Source organism: Triticum dicoccoides, chromosome 7A (assembly GCF_002162155.2).
Source record: "Triticum dicoccoides isolate Atlit2015 ecotype Zavitan chromosome 7A, WEW_v2.0, whole genome shotgun sequence".
NCBI lineage: Eukaryota > Viridiplantae > Streptophyta > Magnoliopsida > Poales > Poaceae > Triticum > Triticum dicoccoides.
In genome coordinates this window covers 695,923,557-695,942,352 of record NC_041392.1, presented here as the reverse complement: position 1 = coordinate 695,942,352, position 18,796 = coordinate 695,923,557, and the positions used below count along the sequence as shown (strand labels likewise).

Here is an 18,796-nt window from a genome sequence, read left to right as displayed (position 1 = left end):
CCACCTCCCCTGCCCACGCGCTAGGAAGGAAAGGGGGGCTCAGGGCGGCTGCCGGCCCCTCCCCTGCCATCTCCTCCACCCCTAAATAAGGAAAGGGGGGAGGCGCCTAGGGCAGGATCCCAGGGCTCGTGCCGGCGCCCTAGGGCTGCCTTTCCTCCCCCCATCTATATATATGTAAGCAGAGGAGGGGGCAACACACACCACGATCCCCTAGCCATGCGCGACACCCCTCTCCCTCTAGTTCTAGTTCCTCCTCCGTCCACGTCCATTGTACTTGGCGAAGCCCTGCGGATAGTTCCACCACCACCGTCACCATGCCGTCGTGCTACTGAAACTCATCTACTACTTCGCCTCTCTTGCTGGATGGAGAAAGCGAGGACGTCATTGAGCTGAACGTGTGCCGAATACAGAGGTTATGTACGTTCGGTACTTGATCGGGACGGATCGGGAAGGTTTACGACTAAATCAACCGCGTTGATAAACGCTTCTGCTTAGCGATCTACAAGGGTATGTAGATGCTCTCCCCCTCTTGTAGCTATGCATCTCCATGGATAGATCTTGTGTGTGTGTAGAATTTTTTTTGGTTTCCATGCAACGTTCCCCAACAAATATGAGGCGGATATGGGTTGGCCCGGGCACGCCCGGGCGCGTCCGCTTGACAAGCTTGGCCCACCACCGACCCCACGGCTATCACACAAAAAAGCCCATCCGTCTCGTCGCTCCGAAACCCTAGCTCACTCACTCTCCTCTCTCGCTACGTCCTCTCCTCTTCCCGCACCGTTTCCGATTGAATCCGGCGCAATGTCGAGCTCCTGCAGCCGCTCCGACTCTGACCTGGATCCAGACTATGAGCTTGCCCTCTGCATCGCTTTGGAGCGGTCCAAGGTGGAGACCAGGGGCAGCTCTGGATTTGCAGCATCGCCGCAGACGCACCTTCCCCGCCGGCGCACATTGGACGCCAGCGCTGGCCCCTGCCGGCCCGTGTGCAGCTCCGACATGCATCCTGCGTAATCTGCGCCTCCCCTACGCCGTCCCCTGCCCCGTTGGCTGCTGCTCTCCCATGTGGGCAGCGGTGGGTGCTTGTGCTCGCCCCGCCGGCCCAGAATCAGAGGCGCGCGCCACCCGCCGCGAACGGCAGCGGCAAAGGAAGAGGAGGGAGGCGGAGCATTCCGTGCGCCGTCGCCGCGGGATGGAGGCGGAGCCTGACAAGGACGCGCGGCTCCTTGAATGGGTCTACCACCGGTCGCTTACGAACGTGGAGACGGACGCGCGGCGGCTCCGACGGAAGAACGCCAAGGCGCTCCAGTTTGCCATTGAGCAGTCCGAGCGTGAGGCGGCGGAGGCAGCGGAGGAGGCGGCTCAGCTCGCGAAGCTCAAGTGGCACCAGGACAGGGAGGTCCAACGGCTAAAAGGGTTTGTCATCCTCTCCGACACCTCCGATGACGATGACGACCACAACTCCTCCTCAGACGATCAGCCACCAGCCGCCGACGCCTACAGCTACGCGGGCGACCGAAAGGCCAAAGGGCCGATGAGGAAGTGGTGAATCTCCGCCGCCTCCGTCTTCAATTCCATGTTTTTAGTAATCTAGTTTAAATTTGTCCATCGTTTATGTGAATTATGTGAATTGTAGATCTTTTGGACATCCATCAGTGATCTTTTGGTGATCAAAATGTGCATTTCTCTGCCCGATTCTATGTTTGTGTGATGATCTACGTCCTTTTTATCTACATTGCATGCTAGTATAGATTTGAGGGACCGGATATAAGATACACGGATGTTGACGACCAGATTTGAGGAGTGCCCAGTCAATACCCGCGGGCGCGTCCGTGGGCGTTTGAGGACCCGGATTTGCAGGTTGCACCATCCGGTATGAAAGTAGTTGATACTCTCATGGTCTAAAAATTATCCATAAATTGACATCATTTGAGACGCCCGGCTGTAGATGCTTACGTTTTTAAATCTCACGGCTAATTCACCAAGCCAAACGGGCTGCTAGATTTTGCGCGAATCTTCTCTGCAAAACACCTGTCACTGCTGACAAGGCGGCACATGACGCACCACGTGTTAACCTCGCTGTCAAGGTCAATTATATACAGTACATACACTCGGAAAAAGGGAAATGGTTCAACGGTCCAACAATTTGGACTTTGCGTCGCACGACTCTTTGGAGTTTGGGGCTCTCCACCACCACTCCCTCCCTCCCTCCCTCCGTCCCCCGACTCACTGCCCACTCCCCACCCGCGCGCCGCCGCGGCGATGGACTCGCTCCGCCTCCGGCCGTCCTCGCTCCGCTCCGCGCCCGGCGGCGCCGCCGCCCGCCGGCGAGGTGAGTGCCTCGTCTCCCCGCTCCCCGCCCCTCCGCGTGGTTGGTGTACTCCGTGTGATTGGCGCCTTTCAGTTAGCAGCTTTGACTAGATGCTGGCGCTGTACGAATGGTTGTAGTTAAGCGGGAGGAAGTGCTAGCTGACCTTACCGGATTCCGGGAGCGAAAGCGATGCCGGGGAGTGCGGTTCGTTGGGATGGGATAGGAGTGTTCTCCTAGTACGCCGCCCTTCTCCGGAATAGGAGTAGTAAGCCGAAAGGGGTCAGTGTTTTGTCACTGGTAATCGACTGGAGAAGTCGTGTCAAAGTGTTTGTACTCGCTAGCTCGGTGTCGCGGCGGATCAGGGCCGACGAAATGGATGTACCGGTAGGCGTAAATGAACCTGCAGACGACTTGAAATAGTTTGACCATTCGGTACTTTTGTTAATAGCTTAATACTGTATTTTTGGGGGAAATACAGCAGTTTCTTTGGCCACCTGGTACTTTTCTTCATGGTGAATGGAGAGGACGCATGTTTTTTGCCTGGTGAATTTTTAGCATGTACCAGGAGGATAGGTTGTGAATGGGGAAGAGATTTATGGTGCGATTTAAGTGACATGTTTTTAACTTGTTACTAAGGTTAGTAGATAACCTGTCTGTTTTTGTTGGAATGATTTGTCATGCTGTGTGCAAGGGCTGTGAAGTAGTACCAAGGTGATGCTGGGGCGTTTGTGGTTTCAGTTGAGCCAGTGTTTGGTTATGTCAGACACGAACGTATGCGCTGATGTATTCCTGATATGTTCGTATTAGTTTCATGCACAGTTCCTCTGCTATTGTAGTAGTACTGTATGCTCAGATGTTTTTTGCTTGTGTAAAATTCATTGCGGTCTGTAATCAAAAGCAGTTGTACAGTTGTACTACAACAAGTCTAGTGAGCGTTTCTGTGTTATCAGGCGCTTCCCGTCTTCTTTCGGCGCACATAACGGACTGACCTTATGGAAATGGAGTAGGCAAAATGTAAAAATAAATAAATCATTATCTTCTTGGCTGATCCTATTCAGTAGTGAAAGGACTAAGCAGACAATATATTTTCCAATATCTGAGTTCACATATTGTCACATACCTTGCATTATGGATGAAGTTCTTCAATCTTTGTTTCCTGAGTGCTTGACGTAGTTTTGAAATGTTGATTTTCCAGATCATATTCTACCATCATTCTGTTCCATCCAACGAAATGGTGAACGGCGAGTTTCTTTGTCCATCCAAGCGTCCAAAGGCCCTACTGTTGATCGTTGTAAAAAATTCTTGGATTGGAAATATTCCAACCATAGGATATCACATCAATCGATAAATACTTCTGCAAATGCTGGCCAATCACTACAACCTGAAACTGAAGCACACGATCCTGCAAGCATCTGGAAGCCAATATCATCTTCTCTGGACGCGTTCTACAGGTTTTCTCGGCCGCATACCATAATAGGAACAGTTAAGTCATGTTGATGTTGCTTCATTTACATGAATCAAGAGCGTATAAGATCTCTTAATGAAGCTAGTATGCTTGGGCTGTGGCATGCTTTTACTCTCTCTGGATCTAAGAGAAAAATTCTTGTTTAGGCAGGCACTAAGCATAGTCTCAGTTTCCCTACTAGCGGTCGAGAGCTTATCTGACATTTCTCCCTTGTTCCTCACTGGTTTGCTGGAGGTACAACTTTGAGCAGCACTTTTCTTCTACAGTTATGGACTTGTATAAAAAATGATGCATTTTTGCTCCCATGTAGGCAGTGGTGGCCGCTCTTTTTATGAACATCTATATTGTTGGATTGAATCAGTTGTTCGACATTGAAATAGACAAGGTATTGTAGATTCATTGCAGTCTAAAATGTTTTGGTTGTGACTTTATAGTACTGCTTTCTATTATATCTGCTTCGAACTTCTATGGAACCTAATGTTGTTAACTTGCCAGGTTAACAAGCCAACTCTTCCACTAGCATCTGGGGAATACTCTCCTGCAATGGGGGTTGCAATAGTGTCAGTATTTGCTGCTATGGTAACGTCTTTTTAGACATTTATTACTGCTACGGTAACTATGTTTATTTGTCTGGAAAGAGATTTGGAAGTCTTATAGCTTATTTTGACATTTCCTTTCGATGTATTACTTAAGCATTTATCTTCTACTCCCTCCGTTCCTAAATATTTGTCTTTCTAGAGATTTCAAATGGACTACCACATACAAATGTATGTAGACATATTTTAGAGTGTAGATTCACTCATTTTGCTCCGTATGTAGTCACTTGTTGAAATCTTTAGAAAGATAAATATTTAGGAACGGAGGGAGTATATTGCTCTTTGTAACTAATGATACTCCCAGACAATGAAATTAAGTAGCACAGTAAGAAACAAGTTCCTGCATAGGGACTTCTGAACTTTGATGGATATGCGTGGTTGAGCACCTGCACTTAACAACACTTCCATTTCTCTTAAATCTAGTGAGGGTGTACATTATTGTCGCAGTTCTCCCGCTTCTATTTGCTAGTTACACGGCGGTGAATAAAATCTATTCCATTCATTTGTAGTTGCGATAATCTTGGAAGAATAATTTGATAGTTGATTTACTTAGGCTCTTTGCTGTCAGTCTGTCAGACTAACAGGAGCGTTGCTATTTGAACTGCAGAGCTTTGGCCTTGGATGGGTTGTTGAATCACCACCTCTGTTTTGGGCTCTTTTTATCAGCTTTGTTCTTGGAACTGCTTATTCAGTCAATGTAAGAGCTTACGTCTTTATGATCATCAACTCAGCACATATGACTTAGGTTCCCGTATATTCATATTTTCTGCGATTGTGTTGTTACCTACTCCCTCCGTTCACTATTATAAGATGTTTTGGATATTTCAATATGGACTACATACAGATTGAAATGAGTGAACAAACACACTACAACGCGTCTGTATACATCCGAATCAGAAAAAGCTAGAACATCTGATAATAGTGAATGGAGGGAGTATTTTGCTGTAATACAAAGCTTTAGAAGGACTAATATAGTAATAATAATCTACTTTTGAATGCTACTATAATCTAAGTGAAATGCTTATACCAGCCTTTTTTTTTACATTCACATGGGCCTGAAAGATGTGGATAACTGACATGCGTGGAACCCACCTATGAGACTATACCTGATCTGCACTTTTAATGGGCTAACATGTTACAGTAGAACACCTTGCTCGCTCTGCACTCTGCAGAACACTCAAATCTGATGGTATAAATGGGCCTCAAAACGTTTTGGGGGCTGGCATGTGGCATAGCCCAAAATTGACAGATAAAAATCACAGTGATATATGGAAATATTTGATGTGAAAGCATTTCGTCCATTAGTTCATATCCCTGCATAATTATCTGGAATACCATGGTATTTGGTGTGATCTGTTGATACCCATTATTACCTAAGTAAACAGAGCCAACATTTCCATTTTTGTATTCTACAGCTGCCGTACTTTCGATGGAAGAGATTTGCTGTTGTTGCAGCACTCTGCATATTAGCAGTGCGTGCGGTGATTGTTCAACTGGCATTTTTTCTCCACATTCAGGTAAGTCTTCTTCGGATGATCTATTTGAAAACAGAAGCAACTTATAGTAAGACATAATGTTCTGTTTGGAACTGTAATTTCATTTTGATGTGTCTTGTTCTATGAACATCACATGGTAACTGCTACATATGATTTATGCTGTGTTGCCTTGTCTTTCTTTCAGACATTTGTTTTCAGAAGGCCGGCAGTCTTCTCAAAGCCATTGATATTTGCAACTGCTTTCATGACATTCTTCTCAGTTGTAATAGCATTATTCAAGGTAACGAAATCTAGTTTCTGTACTGCATTACTGCAGCTAAAGTGATTTGCTAATTGAATGCTCATAAATATCCTTTCATGGTTTGCTAACACAGTGCTCATTTGTTGATTGCTTTTGATACAAACAATGTTCCCTTGAGAAATTTTGTTTTTTTCCTGCAGGATATACCCGATATTGAAGGGGACCGCATCTTTGGAATTCAATCTTTTAGTGTTAGATTAGGTCAAAGCAAGGTTAGTAGTAAATAAAAAACATTGCTATTTTGCTAAGAAACTTACTGTTGTGGTTGCTGATTTAAACTCCCACACAGGTTTTCTGGACTTGTGTTGTCTACTTGAGGTTGCCTACGGTGTTGCGATACTGATGGGGGTAACTTCTTCCAGTTTGTGGAGCAAATCTCTAACTGTACGCCACAACATCTCATAGATTTCCACTGCAATGTCCATCATTAAATTTAAATTATCCATTTTTTGCCAACCAAACAATTTGAGTATTAGGCTTTGTTCTGAATTGATTACCACCATGGAGCTAACATCTCCAGTCATTTGTAGAAGGCTTTTATTTCTCTTATGATTGAGAAGTAGTTATGGAAATTAATATGGCTTTATTATGGAAATTTAACCTCTTTAAAATTCAAGATTGATCTGAGCCTTGTACCTTTGTTCTGTTTTAGCATTACAAGGTAAGTTAAACTTTTGTATCCATTTAAGCTTGCCCAAAACATAATAACAATTATATAATTAAAAAGGCTTAAACTTCTATAGGCTATTGTATAAGTGGTTGTTTGTAGTCCCGTTTATGAGCATGGGTTTTTGCAGGTCATGGGCCATGCAATCCTCGCCAGCATCTTGTGGAGCAGCGCACGGTCCATCGATTTGACAAGCAAAGCTGCGATAACATCCTTCTACATGCTCATCTGGAGGGTAAGTGCTGACATCAACACCAGTTCCCCGACCTTTTGCCGCATCCTTCTCAAAATAAAATTCCTTGTACTGTCCAAACATATTCAATCAGTTCACCTTCCGCGCCTTGTGGATCCTGGAATGACACACCCTGTTGACTGATATTCACCCCCCTCACATGGCTCCGCAGCTATTCTACACGGAGTACCTGCTCATCCCTCTGGTGAGATGAGGACCGACAAGCAGCCCCACGGAAGAACTTCAGTGCCGGAGTAAAGCTGTGCTGTGCCCAATAAAACTCCCCGAGCCTCGCCCTGGTACATCGTTGATTTTCCAGCCATGGATGGTGGGATCACCTAGATGGACAACCTCCCCACGTACCCGAGCTGGGCCAGGTGAGCTGTAGTTAGTGATGCTAGTAACAACTCCTGCAGCAGGCACACGGCTGCCTGGAAAATAAGGCTCCCCACTCCAACTCCAACTACATTCTGCTGTACGTTTTAGAACTTGTAATTTTGCTCTGGTTCGTTGTTGTTGTCTAGGATGTTTGGAACATTGCGCACAAACTTTCTTAAATCTTACCAGGAGGGGTGAGAATTGGCAAAATTGGTCCCTTTTCTGAAGTTTGAACCCTCCTCTAAAATCTTAACAAGCAAACATAACCATTCTGTACAACACAAGGTTATCTGGCGCTGAACTTGACAGTCAACGTCTATGGCCTACTCTTTTGCCTTTTGGCGATATCTATGAACCTCCTTGCAAAGTGGGTTTTTTCATCATTATTCCGTGTTGCTGCCGCATGATTAAATTGTAACGAAACTTCTTCTGCAATTTACCTGAAATGAACCAGAGAAAATGAAAATAAGCTCTCAACCATCGGAAACGGGTGAATATGGCTGCAGCATGGATCATAATGTTATGTACGTACCAGTTTTACGTCTGAAAGGCATGGCAGCAGCCCAGCTGAATCAAAAGAATAAAAATTATATCAGGCCTTCTGAAAAGGACAGGCTAAGGTTATGCATTATGCACAAGAATGTAAGAGTGAAGTAGCGTCACCTGCCCCGAGCAGCACTCTCCTTCTCCTGCCTCAAGCATGCCGGGACAGAGTCAGAGTCAGACCCTTGAAGGAAAAGAAATTACAACGGTTAAACGTGTGCCGGGGCGAGCAAACTGTATGCTTACAACAGAGGTAAGTGTCTGTCAAACAATGTTCTATGGAAACAAACACTATAGCTAAAAAGATAGCAATTCCCCATGCAAGATAAGTGGTCTAGACCTGTATGCCTGATATGCACCACTGTGAAAGATGGAACACCTCTATGCTTCCAATACTGCCATAATGTGTTTCTAATCACAGATAGGGCTGTATATCGGTCAATTTGGCAGTCCCCCTTCCCCATATCATTGAACTTGTACTCCCTCCGTTCTAAACTAGTTGACTTGAATTTGTCTAAATACGGATGTATCTATACTTGTTTAATGTCTATATACATTCGTGTCTAGATAAATATGGGTCAAGTAATTTGGAACGGAGGAAGTAGGTGTCAGCCAAACATTAAAGAAAAAAAACTAGGAAGGCTGCTGTGAATCTACGTAATTCCAGCAGGCGCAAAAGACACTCTAATAGTGTTCTATTACCTGCAGCAACACGAAACGGAAAATACAGGAAAATGTGCGAGGATAGGGTACAAAGGAACATGTGTGGAACACCTACAGTGTTTCTATATATGTACGGCCATAATATGCAAATATCACACTTCTTATTTCTTAACGGTACACGTATTGGAAATTTGCGCCTTTCGTGCTAAAACTATCAGGAAACCACAGGAGGCCATCAGGTTCAGGAACTCAGTTTCAATTTTGAATGTGCTTTGCCAATGCTGGTGCTGGTAAGTGATAACCAGGCCAAAAGACCTTGCGAAGGTAGACGTAGAGATGTATTAGCAGAAAAGGTACACCATTGTGCGTCCATATACTAATATTAAGGAAATCGATTTGTTTAAGCAGAGTATCTTCGAAATAGCTCTTATCCCTTTCTCAACATTGTGCAAGATGTGAACTGCGGTACCAAGGTGGCATTATAATTCAAAGCAAAGTAATCAAATAACAACAAGATAAAAAAATATGCTTACGGCTGCTTGAAGGATCATACTGCCATGCATGGACTAAGTGGGAAGAGCGCACGATCAGCTGGTTTGGTGGCTCCGGCATATCGAATTCACCGGATTCCACAACCTTCCTCCGTCGCAGGTCCACGGCAAAGATGCAGGAGCCGAGGAAGAAGTAGAGCTTGTCCGGGTCCGCGGGGTCGAGAAGCGCAAGCGCGGGGATGCTCCCTGGCAGCATGGCGTCGAGGTAGCTCTCATCGGCCCAGATGTCCGGCAAGGGCACGCGGCGCTCGGGGTTCCATTTACCAGCCTCGGTGAGCGCCCACGTGCTCACCACCGGGCGGCGGGATCGCCATGGATCTGCACGTACCTCAGCCTTCCGCTGCTCGCCTTCACGCAGCTGTGGGAGGCCCTGTTGGCCAAATTTGCCACTTTTCCCGGAAGCGGGTCGATGATCGTCGGAAGCGGGACGTGTAGCAGCTCCGGCTTGTCGGAGTAGGGGTCACAGGCGAGGAGGCCGTACGAGAGCTCCACCCACCAGAGCATCCCTCCATGGGAGATGACCCCCTCGCAGAACCACTGCCGGTGCAGCGGCGGCGAGTAGGCGAGCTCCGTCACGGCCCACTTGTACTGCCCCACCGTGTAGCGGAGGAGCGTGGCACGGCCGGAGCCGTCGCCGGAGGGCTGGAGCTCGGCGACCACGCAGCTGTCGCCCCTCGTCATTAGGCCGACGTTGGCGTCGTCGAAGCCCATGGGGCAGTCGTGCTCGCGGAAACAGGTGGCCTCACCTGTGCGCGCGTGGCAGAGGTGGTAGGTGACCTCCCCGCCAGGCTCCGTGGCGCAGAGGAGGAGCAGGCTGGAGGGGTCCGCAGCGGCGACGTAGGGGTAGCTGGGGAGGCAGGGCGGCGGGGAGATGCGGAGCGGCACGGTGAGGATTGAGGCGCGCGGGAGCTCGTCGCAGGCGACGGAGACGTCGGCGCCCGGCGGGAAGGTGCGCTTCGCCTCCTTGTCCTTCACAACTTTAGGGATTCGAGCCAGGATGGACCACCGCTCCGGCGGCGGCGGCGGCGGCATGACTGGCCCGGAGGGATTTGATCGATTAGGGTTAGGCCAACTCCAATGCTGGACCCTGATTCGTCCGAGTCTGTCCGTTCTGGTCCAAACTATTCCTAAAAATTATTATCCGTCTTGACCCATTTCGGGCATAAATTTTGGTCGGGCTTTGCGGTAGACACGCACGCGCCGTCTCACCATTCGCCTAGGGCCCGCATGTCAGCCATCCAACTACCTCCCACCGATCCCATTAAATCCATATGAATGGATGGGCCCGCCGGTCAGCCAGCCAGCCGCGTCAGGGTGCATCCTTTTTTGTGGTGAAGCCGTGGACCCCTCAGCCAGCCAGCCAGGCCAGTCCACTTCCACTTCCTCACCCCGTCTCCCCGTCATTGCTCCCTTCGTGTCCGACACCAAACCCTAGCCTAGCGGCAGCACCCCACCTCGCTCCCCGCCAGCCGCCGCGATGGGCTTTTGGAAGTGGGTGACAGGCAAGAAGGGCAAGCACGACCGCGAGACGGGCCCGTCATTCGCCTCGCCTGGAAGCGTGGCCACCCACTCCACCTCGCATGACGCATTCTTAATCTCCCGTCCGACGACTCCTGTACGCTTCTGCCCGTACATCAAGATGGAGGTCTGCCACCGGTACTGGCTGATTGGAACTCCGCTGTCGTGGTCCGCTGTCGTGGTCTGACTTATACATGTTCCTATGACTATGAGATTATGCAACTCCCGTTTACCGGAGAAACACTTTGGGTACTACCAAACGTCACAACGTAACTGGGTGATTATAAAGGAGTACTACAGGTGTCTCCAATGGTCGATGTTGGGTTGGCGTATTTCGAGATTAGGATTTGTCACTCCGATTGTCGGAGAGGTATCTCTGGGCCCTCTCGGTAATACACATCACATAAGCCTTGCAAGCATTACAACTAATATGTTAGTTGTGAGATGATGTATTACGGAACGAGTAAAGAGACTTGCCGGTAACGAGATTGAACTAGGTATTGGATACCGACGATCGAATCTCGGGCAAGTAACATACCGATGATAAAGGGAACAACGTATGTTGTTATGCGGTCTGACCGATAAAGATCTTCGTAGAATATGTAGGAGCCAATATGGGCATCCAGGTCCCGCTATTGGTTATTGACCAGAGACGTGTCTCGGTCATGTCTACATTGTTCTCGAACCCGTAGGGTCCGCACGCTTAAGGTTACGATGACAGTTATATTATGAGTTTATGCATTTTGATGTACCGAAGGTTGTTCGGAGTCCCGGATGTGATCACGGACATGACGAGGAGTCTCGAAATGGTCGAGACATAAAGATTGATATATTGGAAGCCTATGTTTGGACATCGGAAGTGTTCCGGGTGAAATCGGGATTTTACCGGGTTACCGGGAGGTTACCGGAACCCCCCGGTAGCCATATGGGCCTTCATGGGCCTTAGTGGAAAGGAGAAAGGGGCAGCCCAAGGGGGCTGCGCGCCTCCCCCCTTCCCCTAGTCCTATTAGGACTAGGAGAGGTGGCCGGCCACCCCTCTCCCTCTTTCCCCCTTGGGAATCCTAGTTGGAATAGGATTGGGGGGGGGGGGAGTCCTACTCCCGGTAGGAGTAGGACTCCTCCTGCGCCTCTCTCTCTTGGCCGGCGCCCCCTCCCCCCTTGGCTCCTTTATATACTGAGGTAGAGGCACCCCAAAGACACACAAGTTGACACAAGTTGATCCACGTGATCTATTCCTTAGCCGTGTGCGGTGCCCCCTGCCACCATATTCCTCGATAATACTGTAGCGGAGTTTAGGCGAAGCCCTGCTGCTGTAGTTCATCAAGATCGTCACCACGCCGTCGTGCTGACGGAACTCTTCCCCGACACTTTGCTGGATCGGAGTCCGGGGATCGTCATCGAGCTGAACGTGTGCTCGAACTCGGAGGTGCCGTAGTTTCGGTGCTTGATCGGTTGGATCGAGAAGACGTACGACTACTTCCTCTACGCCGTGTCATTGCTTCCGCAGTCGGTCTGCGTTGGGTACGTAGACAATACTCTCCCCTCGTTGCTATGCATCACATGATCTTGCGTGTGCGTAGGAAATTTTTTGAAATTACTACGAAACCCAACAGTGGCATCCGAGCCTAGGTTATTTATGTTGATGTTATATGCACGAGTAGAACACAAGTGAGTTGTGGAAGATACAAGTCATACTGCCTACCGGCATGTCATACTTTGGTTCGGCGGTATTGTTGGACGAGACGACCCGGACCAACCTTATGCGTACGCTTACGCGAGACCGGTTCCCTCGACGTGCTTTGCACAGAGATGGCTTGCGGGCGACTGTCTCTCCAACTTTAGTTGAACCAAGTATGGCTACGCCCGGTCCTTGCGAAGGTTAAAACGGAGTCTATTTGACAAACTATCGTTGTGGTTTTGATGCGTAGGTGAGATTGGTTCTTACTTAAGCCCGTAGCAGCCACATAAAACATGCAACAACAAAGTAGAGGACGTCTAACTTGTTTTTGCAGGGCATGTTGTGATGTGATATGGTCAAGGCATGATGCTGAATTTTATTGTATGAGATGATCATGTTTTGTAACCGAGTTATCGGCAACTGGCAGGAGCCATATGGTTGTCGCTTTATTGTATGCAATGCAATCGCGATGTAATGCTTTACTTTATTACTAAACGGTAGTGATAGTCGTGGAAGCATAAGATTGGCGAGACGACAACGATGCTACGATGGAGATCAAGGTGTCGCGCCAGTGTCGATGGTGATCATGACGGTGCTTCGGAGATGGAGATCACAAGCACAAGATGATGATGGCCATATCATATCACTTATATTGATTGCATGTGATGTTTATCTTTTTATGCATCTTATCTTGCTTTGATTGACGATAGCATTATAAGATGATCTCTCACTAAATTATCAAGAAGTGTTCTCCCTGAGTATGCACCGTTGCCAAAGTTCGTTGTGCCCAGACACCACGTGATGATCGGGTGTGATAAGCTCTACGTCCATCTACAATGGGTGCAAGCCAGTTTTGCACACGCAGAATACTCAGGTTAAACTTGACGAGCCTAGCATATGCAGATATGGCCTCGGAACACGGAGACCGAAAGGTCGAGCGTGAATCATATAGTAGATATGATCAACATAACGATGTTCACCATTGAAAACTACTCCATCTCACGTGATGATCGGTCATGGTTTAGTTGATTTGGATCACGTAATCACTTAGAGGATTAGAGGGATGTCTATCTAAGTGGGAGTTCTTAAATAATATGATTAATTGAACTTAAATTTATCATGAACTTAGTACCTGATAGTATCTTGCTTGTTTATGTTGATTGTAGATAGATGGCTCGTGCTGTTGTTCCGTTGAATTTTAATGCGTTCCTTGAGAAAGCAAAGTTGAAAGATGATGGTAGAAATTACACGGACTGGGTCCGTAACTTGAGGATTATCCTCATTGCTGCACAGAAAAATTACGTCCTGGAAGCACCGCTGGGTGCCAGGCCTGCTGCTGGAGCAACACCAGATGTTATGAACGTCTGGCAGAGCAAAGCTGATGACTACTCGATAGTTCAGTGTGCCATGCTTTACGGCTTAGAATCGGGACTTCAACGACGTTTTGAACGTCATGGAGCATATGAGATGTTCCAGGAGTTGAAGTTAATATTTCAAGCAAATGCCCGAATTGAGAGATATGAAGTCTCCAATAAGTTCTATAGCTGCAAGATGGAAGAGAACAGTTCTGTCAGTGAGCATATACTCAAAATGTCTGGGTATAATAATCACTTGATTCAATTGGGAGTTAATCTTCCGGATGATTGCGTTATTGACAGAATTCTCCAATCACTGCCACCAAGCTACAAGAGCTTCGTGATGAACTATAATATGCAAGGGATGAACAAGACTATTCCCGAGCTCTTCGCAATGCTGAAAGCTGCGGAGGTAGAAATCAAGAAGGAGCATCAAGTGTTGATGGTTAACAAGACCACTAGTTTCAAGAAAAAGGGCAAAGGAAAGAAAAAGGGGAACTTCAAGAAGAACGGCAAGCAAGTTGCTGCTCAAGAGAAGAAACCCAAGTCTGGACCTAAGCCTGAAACTGAGTGCTTCTACTGCAAGCAGACTGGTCACTGGAAGCGGAACTGCCCCAAGTATTTGGCGGATAAGAAGGATGGCAAGGTGAACAAAGGTATATGTGATATACATGTTATTGATGTGTACCTTACCAATGCTCGCAGTAGCACCTGGGTATTTGATACTGGTTCTGTTGCTAATATTTGCAACTCGAAACAGGGGCTACGGATTAAGCGAAGATTGGCTAAGGACGAGGTGACGATGCGCGTGGGAAACGGTTCCAAAGTCGATGTGATCGCAGTCGGCACGCTACCTCTACATCTACCTTCGGGATTAATATTAGACCTAAGTAATTGTTATTTGGTGCCAGCGTTAAGCATGAACATTATATCTGGATCTTGTTTAATGCGAGACGGTTATTCATTTAAATCAGAGAATAATGGTTGTTCTATTTATATGAGTAATATCTTTTATGGTCATGCACCCTTGAAGAGTGGTCTATTCTTATTGAATCTCGATAGTAGTAATACACATATTCATAATGTTGAAGCCAAAAGATGCAGAGTTGATAATGAAAGTGCAACTTATTTGTGGCACTGTCATTTAGGTCATATCGGTATAAAGCGCATGAAGAAACTCCATGCTGATGGACTTTTGGAACCACTTGATTATGAATCACTTGGTACTTGCGAACCGTGCCTCATGGGCAAGATGACTAAAACACCGTTCTCCGGTACTATGGAGAGAGCAACAGATTTGTTGGAAATCATACATACCGATGTATGTGGCCCGATGAATATTGAGGCTCGTGGCGGATATCGTTATTTTCTCACCTTCACAGATGATTTAAGCAGATATGGGTATATCTACTTAATGAAACATAAGTCTGAAACATTTGAAAAGTTCAAAGAATTTCAGAATGAAGTTGAAAATCATCGTAACAAGAAAATAAAGTTTCTACGATCTGATCGTGGAGGAGAATATTTGAGTTACGAGTTTGGTGTACATTTGAAAAACTGTGGAATAGTTTCGCAACTCACGCCACCCGGAACACCACAGCGTAATGGTGTGTCCGAACGTCGTAATCGTATTTTACTAGATATGGTGCGATCTATGATGTCTCTTACTGATTTACCGCTATCATTTTGGGGATATGCTTTAGAGACGGCCGCATTCACGTTAAATAGGGCACCATCAAAATCCGTTGAGACGACGCCTTATGAACTGTGGTTTGGCAAGAAACCAAAGTTGTCGTTTCTTAAAGTTTGGGGCTGTGATGCTTATGTGAAAAAGCTTCAACCTGATAAGCTCGAACCCAAATTGGAGAAATGTGTCTTCATAGGATACCCAAAGGAAACTGTTGGGTACACCTTCTATCACAGATCCGAAGGCAAGACATTCGTTGCTAAGAATGGATCATTTCTAGAGAAGGAGTTTCTCTCAAAAGAAGTGAGTGGGAGGAAAGTAGAACTTGACGAGGTAACTGTACCTGCTCCCTTACTGGAAAGTATTTCATCACAGAAAACTGTTTCAGTGACACCTACACCAGTTAGTGAGGAAGCCAATGATAATGATCATGAAACTTCAGATCAAGATACTACTGAACCTCGTAGATCAACCAGAGTAAGATCCGCACCAGAGTGGTACGGTAATCCTGTTCTAGAGGTCATGCTACTAGATCATGATGAACCTACGAACTATGAAGAAGCGATGGTGAGCCCAGATTCCGCAAAGTGGCTTGAAGCCATGAAATCTGAGATGGGATCCATGTATGAGAACAAAGTGTGGACTTTGGTTGACTTGCCCGATGATCGGAAAGCAATTGAGCATAAATGGATCTTCAAGAAGAAGACTGACGCTGATGGTAATGTTACTGTCTACAAAGCTCGACTTGTCGCAAAAGGTTTTCGGCAAGTTCAAAGGATTGACTACGATGAGACCTTCTCACCCGTAGCGATGCTTAAGTCTGCCCGAATCATGTTAGCAATTGCCGCATTTTATGATTATGAAATTTGGCAGATGGATGTCAAAACTGCATTCCTGAATGGATTTCTGGAAGAAGAGTTGTATATGATGCAACCAGAAGGTTTTGTCGATCCAAAGGAAGCTAACAAAGTGTGCAAGCTCCAGCGATCCATTTATGGACTGGTGCAAGCCTCTCTGAGTTGGAATAAACGTTTTGATAGTGTGATCAAAGCATTTGGTTTTATACAGACTTTCGGAGAAGCCTGTATTTACAAGAAAGTGAGTGGGAGCTCTGTAGCATTTCTGATATTATATGTGGATGACATATTACTGATTGGAAATGATATAGAATTTCTGGATAGCATAAAGGGATACTTGAATAAAAGTTTTTCAATGAAAGACCTCGGTGAAGCTGCTTACATATTAGGCATTAAGATCTATAGAGATAGATCAAGACGCTTAATTGGACTTTCACAAAGCACATACCTTGACAAGATTTTGAAGAAATTCAAAATGGATCAAGCAAAGAAAGGATTCTTGCCTGTATTACAAGGTGTGAAATTGAGTAAGACTCAATGCCCGACCACTGCAGAAGATAGAAAGAATATGAAAGATGTTCCCTATGCATCAGCCATAGGCTCTATCATGTATGCAATGCTGTGTACCAGACCTGATGTGTGCCTTGCTATAAGTTTAGCAGGGAGGTACCAAAGTAATCCAGGAGTGGATCACTGGACAGCGGTCAAGAACATCCTGAAATACCTGAAAAGGACTAAGGATATGTTTCTCGTATATGGAGGTGACAAAGAGCTCACCGTAAAAGGTTACGTTGATGCAAGCTTTGACACTGATTCGGACGATTCTAAATCGCAAACCGGATACGTGTTTACATTAAACGGTGGAGCTGTCAGTTGGTGCAGTTCTAAACAAAGTGTTGTAGCGGGATCTACATGTGAAGCGGAATACATAGCTGCTTCGGAAGCAGCAAATGAAGGAGTCTGGATGAAGGAGTTCATATCCGATCGAGGTGTCATACCTAGTGCATCGGGTCCAATGAAAATCTTTTGTGACAATACTGGTGCAATTGCCTTGGCAAAGGAATCCAGATTTCACAAAAGGACCAAAGACATCAAGAGACGCTTCAACTCCATCCGGGATCTAGTCCAGGTGGGAGACATAGAGATTTGCAAGATACATACGGATCTGAATGTTGCAGACCCATTGACTAAGCCTCTTCCACGAGCAAAACATGATCAGCACCAAGGCTCCATGGGTGTTAGAATCATTACAGTGTAATCTAGATTATTGACTCTAGTGCAAGTGGGAGACTGAAGGAAATATGCCCTAGAGGCAATAATAAAGTTATTATTTATTTCCTTATAATCATGATAAATGTTTATTATTCATGCTAGAATTGTATTTACCGGAAACATAATACATGTGTGTGAATACATAGACAAACAAAGTGTCACTAGTATGCCTCTACTTGACTAGCTCGTTAATCAAAGATGGTTATGTTTCCTAACCATGAACAATGAGTTGTTATTTGATTAACGAGGTCACATCATTAGCAGAATGATCTGATTGACATGACCCATTCCATTAGCTTAGCACCCGATCGTTTAGTATGTTGCTATTGCTTTCTTCATGACTTATACATGTTCCTATGACTATGAGATTATGCAACTCCCGTTTACCGGAGAAACACTTTGGGTACTACCAAACGTCACAACGTAACTGGGTGATTATAAAGGAGTACTACAGGTGTCTCCAATGGTCGATGTTGGGTTGGCGTATTTCGAGATTAGGATTTGTCACTCCGATTGTCGGAGAGGTATCTCTGGGCCCTCTCGGTAATACACATCACATAAGCCTTGCAAGCATTACAACTAATATGTTAGTTGTGAGATGATGTATTATGGAACGAGTAAAGAGACTTGCCGGTAACGAGATTGAACTAGGTATTGGATACCGACGATCGAATCTCGGGCAAGTAACATACCGATGATAAAGGGAACAACGTATGTTGTTATGCGGTCTGACCGATAAAGATCTTCGTAGAATATGTAGGAGCCAATATGGGCATCCAGGTCCCGCTATTGGTTATTGACCAGAGACGTGTCTCGGTCATGTCTACATTGTTCTCGAACCCGTAGGGTCCGCACGCTTAAGGTTACGATGACAGTTATATTATGAGTTTATGCATTTTGATGTACCGAAGGTTGTTCGGAGTCCCGGATTTGATCACGGACATGACGAGGAGTCTCGAAATGGTCGAGACATAAAGATTGATATATTGGAAGCCTATGTTTGGACATCGGAAGTGTTCCAGGTGAAATCGGGATTTTACCGGCTTACCGGGAGGTTACCGGAACCCCCCGGGAGCCATATGGGCCTTCATGGGCCTTAGTGGAAAGGAGAAAGGGGCAGCCCAAGGGGGCTGCGCGCCTCCCCCCTTCCCCTAGTCCTATTAGGACTAGGAGAGGTGGCCGGCCACCCCTCTCCCTCTATCCCCCTTGGGAATCCTAGTTGGAATAGG

At 46.4% G+C, this 18,796-nt stretch overlaps 2 pseudogenes; one reads left to right on the top strand and one right to left on the bottom strand.

The window, feature by feature from the left end:
- The first annotated feature begins 2,186 nt into the window (after positions 1-2,186).
- LOC119331671 lies at positions 2,187-7,653 on the top strand (annotated as a pseudogene).
- A 138-nt stretch (positions 7,654-7,791) lies between these two features.
- On the bottom strand, positions 7,792-10,236 carry LOC119333920 (annotated as a pseudogene).
- Between the last annotated feature and the right edge of the window lie 8,560 nt (positions 10,237-18,796).